Here is a 9603-nt window from a genome sequence, read left to right on the forward strand (position 1 = left end):
CATTACATCTTTGTCCAAAGCCACAGAATGCACATCGAGAGTGAACCCTAGTGTGAACTGCTGGCTCGCAGTGATACAGATGTGGCAGCGTAGGTTCACCAGTTGTAACAAACACACCACTCTGGGGTGTGGGGGTCATGGGGTTGGCGGGGTGCAATGTTAATGGGGAGGAAGGCTGTGCCTGTGTGTGTGGCGGGGACTGGGAGGGAGTCGGGAGTAAATGGGAACTGTCTGTACTTTCTCCTCGGTTTTGCTGTGAACCTAAAACTGCTCTAAAAAATAAAGCTTATCTTTAAAAAAAGAAAAAAATTAGAAACAGAGTCCCTTCCTTCTGGCTCTAAAGTCACGCCTGAAGGGGGGCACATGAGGACAGCTCCTAGTGCAGAGTCTGAAAGAAGCGTCCATTAACTTGAGGACCAAAGGAAATTATTTGAAGACCATTAATTCGAAGACCAAACGGTGGGGGCTTCTGATGGGTCTGTGGAGCACTGTGGACACACGGACCTGCCTCTGGGAACTCTGGCTTTTCCTTTTCCCCCAAGAAACCCTCTCTGCTCTTTGCTACGAGCAGCAGCCCTGCTCAAGCCTGCACCCCAAATTCTCACTGTAGACAGGTCCTGTCCCCAGTCCTCAAATCCAGTGGCTTTCAACTTTTTGTGACTCATCTTCCAGGGAAGAAAGGTTTTACACAGTGAGGACAAAGAGCCCCAGCCATGGTGGCTGCAGGGCTCCTGAGCGCGCCAGAGCTCCTCCTGCGCTTCTCACGACGACGGAGGCATGGGACAGACAGGGAAACCGAGGCGGGAGGGTGGTGCGACGCGTTCGCCGTCACGGGCCTGGGCTTCTGACCACTACACTCGAGATGACGGAAACAGAGCTGTGGCCTCACTGGCCACCATGCTCCCTGTCTCCTACCCCAGCTCTTTTTAAACATGCGGATCACAACCCAGTAAACGGATTTCGCAGCTCACTCGTGGGTTGTCGCCTGCAGGTCCCCGGCAGGATGTGCTGCTCTCTGAGACTCCAAGCGCGGTCCTCCCCAGCCCGCCAGCACCCCCTCCCCTATTTCACTTTCCTCCAGCCCCACAGGGCCAGGAACAGAAAGACCCCATTTCTCTCCCACATGTGAGCTGACAGCTCCGGGCAGCTCCCCTGTCCCTGAAGCCCCAGAACTGAGCAAACAGCAGAGGGTCCACCCCTATCTCCCCGGTGGGGAAAGTCATTGTGATGCAGCCTGCAGAGGAGCCTCGTCTAGAGGGGCTTTCATTTCCGCAGGCTGAGCTGGGGGCGGGAGGAGATGGCTCACAGATAGGGAGCGATGCTGGGCTGGAGCTTCAGTCCTGCTTCCAGCAGCCAGCCAAGCTCATTAACCCTTGATGGAGCTGGAGGCTGAGAGGCAGCCGGCAGGCGGGCCCTGCAGCAGAGCTTAGCACTGGGTGGGGGTGTGGGGGGGGTCTTCAATTACTTATTAATAGTTATTCTCAGCCACATGCACTGAGCACGAGCTGAGCCTTTCCTCCGCATTATCACATGGAATCCATCCACAGCCCTGGAAGGCTGCAACTGGGATCGTCCCCACTTTACAGAGGGGAAAGTGGAGGCCCAGAGACAAAATCGCTTGCCCATGGTCCAAAGGCTTGGATGGGAGGAGTGCACGGTTTTGTTTTCTGGAGGGGGAGACACTTTCGGGTTCCCAGGGAGGGATGTCAGGGACCTCAGAGGGCTCCCCCGAGCCAACCACACCCTCTCGGGCGAGCTCCCGCTCTGCCTCCTGCCTCTCTGAGCTCCTGGCACTATGCTGCTGTGCTGTGCATCTCAAGCCGGGTCTCACCCGCCCGGCTGCGCTTTATGACCCCTGCATTGCTGCTCGGGCAGCCTGGGCCACTGCTGCTCACTGCGAGACAGCTGACTCCACGTACTGTTCTTGTGTCCGGCACCTCGGTGAAGCCATACTAGGTCTGTTATTTGTCTCTCGATTCTTGGTTGGCTGTTCTATGCAGATGAGCGAATCACCTGCAAACAGTGATCATTTCGTGATTTCCTTTCACACCCGTGTAACTCTTTGCTATGGACATCGGTGCTTCTCCTCAAAGTTTATATAATGGAGCCCTAACCTACAATGTGGTGGTACTTGGAGATGGGCCTTTTAGAGGCAACCAGGTTTAGATGGGCCTTCCCAGGTGGCCCGAGTGGAAAAGAACCCGCCTGCCAATGCAGGAGATGCAAGAGATGCAGGCTCGATCCCTGGGTCAGGAAGATCCCCTGGAGAAGGGACTGGCAACCCACTCCAGTAGGCTTGCCTGGAGAATCCCATGGACGGAGGAGCCTGGCGGGAGACAGTCCACGGGGTCACAGAGCGTCGGACACGACTGAGCGACTTTGCAGAGCACATAGCACAGGTCTCGGGTGGGGTCACGGGGGCGGAGCCCCATCAGGAGACTGGGGCCCGTGAAAGAGGAGACCAGCGATGCCTCTCTGCACGCACACACCAGGGACAGCCAGGCCCAGGGAGAGGAGCCTCACCAAGAACCTGACGTGCATGCAGCACCCTGACCTTGGAGGTACAGGCCCCAGATGGCGAAACACGTACGTCGTTTAAGCCACACACCCTGCGGTATTCTGTAAGAGCAGCCCGAACTGCCTAGGACACGCTTACTCCTCTCTCTCCACAGAGTGTTGAGAATTTCTAATACAGCGCTCTTGACAGTGGCCTCCCTGGTGTCTCAGGGGTAAAGAACCCACCCACCAGTGCAGGAGACTCGAGTTCCATCCCCGCCTGGGTCAGGAAGATCCCCTGGAGGAGGAAACGGCACCCACTCCAGAATGCTTGCCTGAGAAATCCCAGGGACAGAGGACCCTGGTGGGCTGCAGTCCACAGGGTCACAAAGAGTCAGACATGACTGAGGGCTGAGCACCGAGCGCACTGAGGTTTTGACAGTAGTATACTCAGCTTGCTCCTAACTTCACAGAGCAGCAGTTAGAACCAGACACGGAACAAGCGACTGGACAAAATAGGGAAAGGCGTGCATCAAGGCAATATACCGTCACCTAGCTTATTTAACGGAGAAGGCGCTGGCATCCCACTCCAGTACTCTGGCCTGGAAAATCCCATGGATGGAGGAGCCTGGAAGGCTGCAGTCCATGGGGTCTTGAAGACTCGGACACCACTGAGCGACTTCACTTTCCCTTTTCACTTTCATGCATTGGAGAAGGAAATGGCAACCCACTCCAGTGTTCTTGCCTGGAGAATCCCAGGGACGGGGGAGCCTGGTGGGCTGCCGTCTATGGGGTCGCACAGAGTCGGACACAACTGAAGTGACTTAGCAATAGCAATAGCTTATTTAACTTCCATGCAGAGTACACCATGCAAAATGCTGGGCTGGATGACTCACAAGCTGGAATCAAGATTGCTGGGAGAAACCTCAACAACTTCAGATATGCAGATGATACACACCACCCTAAAGGCAGAAACTGAAGAGGAACTGAAGAGCCTCTTGATGATGGTGAAAGAGGAGAGTGAGAAAGCTGGCTTAAAGCTCAACATTCAGAAAATTAAGATCATGGCATCCAGTCCCATCACTTCATGATAAACAGATGGGGTAAAAGTGGAAACAGTGACAGATTTTATTTTCCTGGGCTCCAAAATCATTGCAGACGGTGACTACAGACATGAAATTAAAAGACGCTTGATCCTTGGAAGAAAAGCTATGACCAACCTAAACAGAATATTAAAAAGCATAGACATCACTTTGCCGACAAAGGTCCGTCTAGTCAAAGCTATGGTTTTTCCAGTAGTCGTGTACAGACATGAGAGTTGGAGCATAACAAGGCTGAGTGCCTAAGAATTGATGCTTTCAAACTGTGGTGTTGGAGAAGACTCTTGACAGTCCCTTGGACTGCAAGGAGATCCAACCAGTCAATCTTAAAGGAAATTGACTCTGAAAGTTAACTGGAAGCACTGATGCTGAAGCTGAAGCTCCAATACTTTGGCCACCTGATGCAAAGAGCCAAGTCACTGGAAAAGACCCTGATCCTGGGAAAGACTGAGGGCAGGAGGAGAAGTGGGCAGCAAAGGTTGAGATGGCATCACCAACTCAATGGACATGAGTGTGAGCAAACTCTGGGAGATGGTGAAGGACAGGGAAGCCTGGCGTTTTGTAGTACACGGGGTTGCAAAGAATCAGACACGACTGAATGACTGAACAACAACAGCAACAACATGCTGACATCATACTCAATGGTAAAAAGCTGAAAGCCTTTCCTGTAAATTCAGGAAAAGACAAGGATGCCCACTCTCACCACTTCTATTGAACACAGCATTGGAAGTCCTAGCCACAGCAATCTGACAAGTGAATTCAGTGAAGTTGTGGGATACAAGATCAATATACATAAATATGTTGCTTTTTAATATATTCTAATAATGAGTTATCAGAAAAAGATCTTTTTTCTTTTTTTTTTCAGAAAAAGAAAGTTAAAAAAGCAAGTTCATTTAAAATCACATGGAAAAAAATAAAATACCTAGGAATAAACTTAAACAAGGAGGTGAAAGATCTATACTCTGAAAACTATAAAAAAAACTGAAGATGATACAAAGAAATGAAAAGATATCCTGTGCTCTTGGATTGGAAGAATTACTATTAAAATGGACATACCACCTAAAGCAATATACAGATTTAATGCAGTTCCATTAGAATACTCATGACATTTCTCACAGAACTAGAACAAATAATCCTAAAATTCATATGGAACCACAAAAGACCCTGAATTGCCAAAGCAATCTTGATGAAAAAGAACAAAGCTGGAGGTATCCACTCCCAGACTACAAAGCTACAGTAATCAAAACAGCATGGCTCTGGCACAAAAACAGACAAATAGGTCAGTGATACAGAACAGAGAGCCTAGAAATAAAGCTGCGCACCTGCGGTCAGTTCTTCTACAACAAAGCAGGCGAGAACACACAACGGGGAAAAGACAATCTCTTCAAAAAGTGGTGCTGGGCAGCTCCGTGTAAAGTAAGAAGATGAGAACATTTTCTCAAACAGTATACAAAAATAAATTCAAAATGGATTAAAGTCCTGAATGGAAGACTGAAACCATAAAACTCCTAGAAGAGAACATAAGCAAAATACTCTGACATAAACTACAGCAATATTTTGGGGGTCCATTTCCTAAGGCGAAAGAAATAAGAACAAATATAATAAATGGGCCTAACTAAACTTAAAAGCTTTTGCACTGCAAAGGGAACCATTGATAAAACAAAAGACCACCTATGGAATGGGAGAAGTTATGTGACCAACAAGGAGTAAATATCCAAAATACACAAACAGCTCTTACAACACAATATAAAATAAAATAAAATATTTTTTTAAATGGGCAGAAGATTTGAATGGACCTTCTCCCAAAGAATACAGACACCAAGCACATAAAAAGATTCTCAGTATTGCTAACAGAGACATGCAAGTCAAAGCCACAATGTGATATCACCTCACGCCTGTCAGAAGAGCTAGCATCAAAAAGTCTACAAACAACAAATGCTGGAGAGGATACGGAAAAAGGGAACCTTAGTACACTGTAGGTGGGGCTGTAAATTTGGGCTGTGACTATGTGAAACAGTATGGTGGACCCTTAAAACACTAAAAATAGAAATCCCATATGATTCAGCAATTCCACTCCTGGGTCTATGTCTGGGAAAAATGAAAACACTAATTTGAAAAGAGACATGCACCCCAACGCTCACAGCAGCACTGTTTACAACAGTCAAGACATGGAGGCAATCCAAGCGCTCATGGATGGATACAGACGTCACACACTCACTCGGATATTACTCAGCCATAAAAAAAGAATAGAATTCTGCCACTGGCAACAATGCAGATGGGCCCAGAGAATATTATGCTTGGTGAAATAAGTCAGACAATGATAAACACTGTGTATCGTTTATATGTGAAATCTAGAAAACACAAATGAATGTGTGTGGGGGGCGGGGAACAGCCTCACACAGGAAACAAGCTGGCAGCCTACCAAAGGGGAGAGGGAAAGGGGAGGGGCAAATGAGAGGAACCAGAGCAGGAGACACAAACTGCTGCATATGAAGTAGGTAGGAAATAAGGATATATTGTATAGCACAGGGAATTATAGGCATTATCTTTCAATAACTTTTAATGGAGTATAATCTGTAAAAATACTGAGTCACTGTACTGTACACTGGAAATTAATATTGTAAATCAACTATACTTCAATAAAATTAAATTTAAAAAATACCAAGTCTTCTAATACACAATTATATATTTCTATTTATTTGCCTTTAATTTTTCCTGTTTTTTAAAAAATTGAAGTAAAATTCACATTCTTACCACTTTACAGCGTACAGTCCAGTGGCTTTCAGTACATTCAATGTTAGGCGAGCACACCACTAATTCCAGAACATGTCCATCACCCCCAAAAGAAGCCCATACTTTTCAAGCAGTCAATCTTCATGCTAAATCCCCTGGTCCCTGGCAACCACTAATCTGCTTTCTGTCTCCAGTGATTTGTCTACTGTGTATATTTAATGTATGTGGTTCCATACAATATGTGGCTTTTTGGGTTTCGCATAATGATTTTGAGGTTCATCCACGTGAACCTTGATCCTTTCAAGGCTTGTTTTCTTATAATTCTAAAATTAAGGTGCAATTTATATATAGTAAAAAAAAAAATTCACCGATTTAAGTATACACTTCCATGAGTTCTGACAAACACATACAATCAGGGAACCTCTGCCATTATCGAGACATAAAGTAATTCCATCAGTGCCCCCTTCCAGAATTCCCTCCTGTCTTTTGTTGTCATCCCCTTCCAACCACTGATCTATTTTTTCTGTCCCTATAGTTTCAACAAGGGTTGTTTCTAAGACTGATTTATTCCCATTCCGACTGCCTGGCTTTCCTGGGGTCTCCAGGTCTTCTGATTGGTTAGAACTTGAGTAGCTCTCAATGGTCTGTTCACAGCGCCCTGGAATTTCTTTTTTGTTTGGTTTTTTATTTATTTTAATTGGAGGCTAATTATTTTACAATATTGTAGTGCTTTTTGCCATACACTGACATGAATCAGCCATGGGTGTACATGTGTTCCCCATCCTGGAGTTCTTTACCTGGATTCATGAAGCCATGCCCTCAGCGTGTGCAGTTTAGCATTCTGTACAGATTCAAGGAAACCTCTATGCAGGCTCCTAGAGCCCTCTCTGCATAGCTAGCTCCCTTTGATAAGTCTGCACCCAAATTTCAGTCCCTGCTGTCTGCCCAAACTCTCATCTGTCTCCTCAGTTCGGCAGTACTGGCGCATGTGCCTGAATTCTCCTTCCCTGGACCATGATCCAGAAAGCATCTTTGGCAGAAAGCTGGGATGACGGGTGGGGGGCAGGGACACTGTAGAAGTGACTTCCTCTTGTCCTGGTTGGTTGTGCCAGGAGGACCTCTCCAGTATCAGTTACTCCAACGTGTCTGGAGGCAGTAATCAGTCCATCTCTCTCTTTTTTATCTTTATCTTTTGGCTGTGCTGGGTCTTTGCTGCTGCACACGGGCTTTCTTTAGCTGTGGCGAGCAGGGGCTATTCTTTGCTGCAGCGCGCAGGCTTCTCATTGTGGTGGCTTTGCTCGAGCAGATCGGGCTCTGCAGCTCTGGCGCAGCAGTTGTGCACAGGCTGAGCTGCTCTGAGCCACGTGGGATCTTCCCAGAGCAGGGATCCAACCTGTACCCCTTGCACTGCAAGGTGGGTTCTTAACCACTGGACCGCCGGTGCTGGAAGCCCCCATCTCTTTCTGTTTCATAATATCTTGGTCCTTGCATACATTTTCAGATCCTTCTGTTTATTTAAACGTTGACATGTATTCACTTTATATTGCCCGACACTTCCAGCGTCCAGAGTCTTGGCTGGTTTGGTGGCTGGCATTTTTAGAGTTTGGATTATAAGCTCACGTTCAGCTGGACTCTCTGAGGAAGCCTAAAGAAAATGCCTTCTATTCTAGTCACACGAGAGCTACAACTTCCTCAGATAGTCACACTTTCCCACCACGGCTGGTTTGTGGACGGCACTGCTGTGGGCATGATGCCATAGCCCCCTCCCCTGCTGTTTCTGTGGAGAAAGGGGGCTTCCCCTTTCCTGCCTCTTCCCCAGGAGACGGCTGGATTGCGTAGCACTGGACAATTCTTTGACTGTCTGGGCAATCCCCTTATTAACCTTATTAACAGGTTAAATTCAAAGAAGGTTCTAACTTTCTGTACTCAATTCCTGTCTCCACAACTCTTCCTAGTAGAGTTACCAGAGGCAAGTTACCCATTCCACCAGTGGAAGGCACCCCTGCTCACGCCAGCTCACTCTTGGCCCAATTTCAGCGTGGCCAGCACCCTGCATGGGGTCCAGGGCCACCCTTTACAGACGGGTGTGTGTCTCCTGTTCACGCAGCCCTGAAGCGCACAGCTGAGCGCGCAGGCCCCGAGGGCGGATCTGCAGTGGAAGTTACGTGGTGAGCTGACCTCTCCATTAAATCTCCACCAGAGTCCTGCCTGAGAGGCTAGAGGGTCCTCTGTGCCAGGACAGGGGTTGACGGTGCTTCCCCGTGCCTGCCAGTCCTCCCGTGTCCTTGTGATCAGGAGGGGAGGAGCGGGGAGCGGCAAGGTGCCAGGGACCCCTGACAACTACCAGGCCCTTAAGGTTGGAGGATGCAGGCAGAACACGGAACACAGAAAATCATTTCAAATCCATTTTTAGGGGAACAAATGTATAATTCGAAAAAAGCCTTTGAATGATACAAAGGATAAAAATTAAATGTCAAAGAATCGAACGTAAATAGCATCTATTCACAGAGGGAGCGTAAGGAGCTACATGTAGAACTCGTCACGGACCAGGGCTTGAGGTCTCTTCTGGGCTTGCAGAACAAGGCAGAGCCTCTGGAGTCCTCGCCCTGCTGGGGAGTGGCTCTTGAGAGCCTGTGACAAGTGGACCCACAGCTGATGTGACACTGGCCCCACTCAGGGATCACCAAGAAGGAATTGGAACCGCAGAGGGGGCTGCCATCTCTGCGCTCAGGGGAGGGGCAGCCAATCCGTAAAAGGGTACCGAGGCTGGGCTCACGGGACGCCCACACGTGGAGGCCATGGGGCTCTGGCTGTCCCTGCACCACCAGAGGCCCGAGGATGCGCCCCGTCCCTGCCCTATCACCTCCCCCCAGGCCCCTCTCCTCCCACCTCCCTGCCCCTCAGCCCGCCTCCTCCCTTGTTCCTCCACTCACACCTCTGCCCCACTCTCCCTTCTCGGGGCTCTCTGTCCCTTCCTCTGTCTCTTTTCCCACCCGCCTGGCTTTCTCTCTCTCTCTCTGCTCCCTCTTCTTCCTCTCACCCTGTTTTCCACCTGGGCCAGAACCTGGGCCCGTCCCCACCCAGCAAAGGCCACTCAGCCCCACACTAAGCAAAGCTTAGTCCCACCTGAGACCTCCTCAGGGTTCACGTGTCATCGGCTCAGCCCCTTGGAGACCTTCGCTTCCCTGGGAGGCTCCTGGGCTGACTGCACTGGCCACAGAGGAGGCTCTGGGTGGGAGGCACCGTACCTCTAAGGCCTTGCACTGGAAAGGGC

This window comes from Bison bison, unplaced genomic scaffold (assembly GCF_000754665.1).
Source record: "Bison bison bison isolate TAMUID 2011002044 unplaced genomic scaffold, Bison_UMD1.0 scf7180017864482, whole genome shotgun sequence".
In the NCBI taxonomy this organism is placed as follows: domain Eukaryota; kingdom Metazoa; phylum Chordata; class Mammalia; order Artiodactyla; family Bovidae; genus Bison; species Bison bison.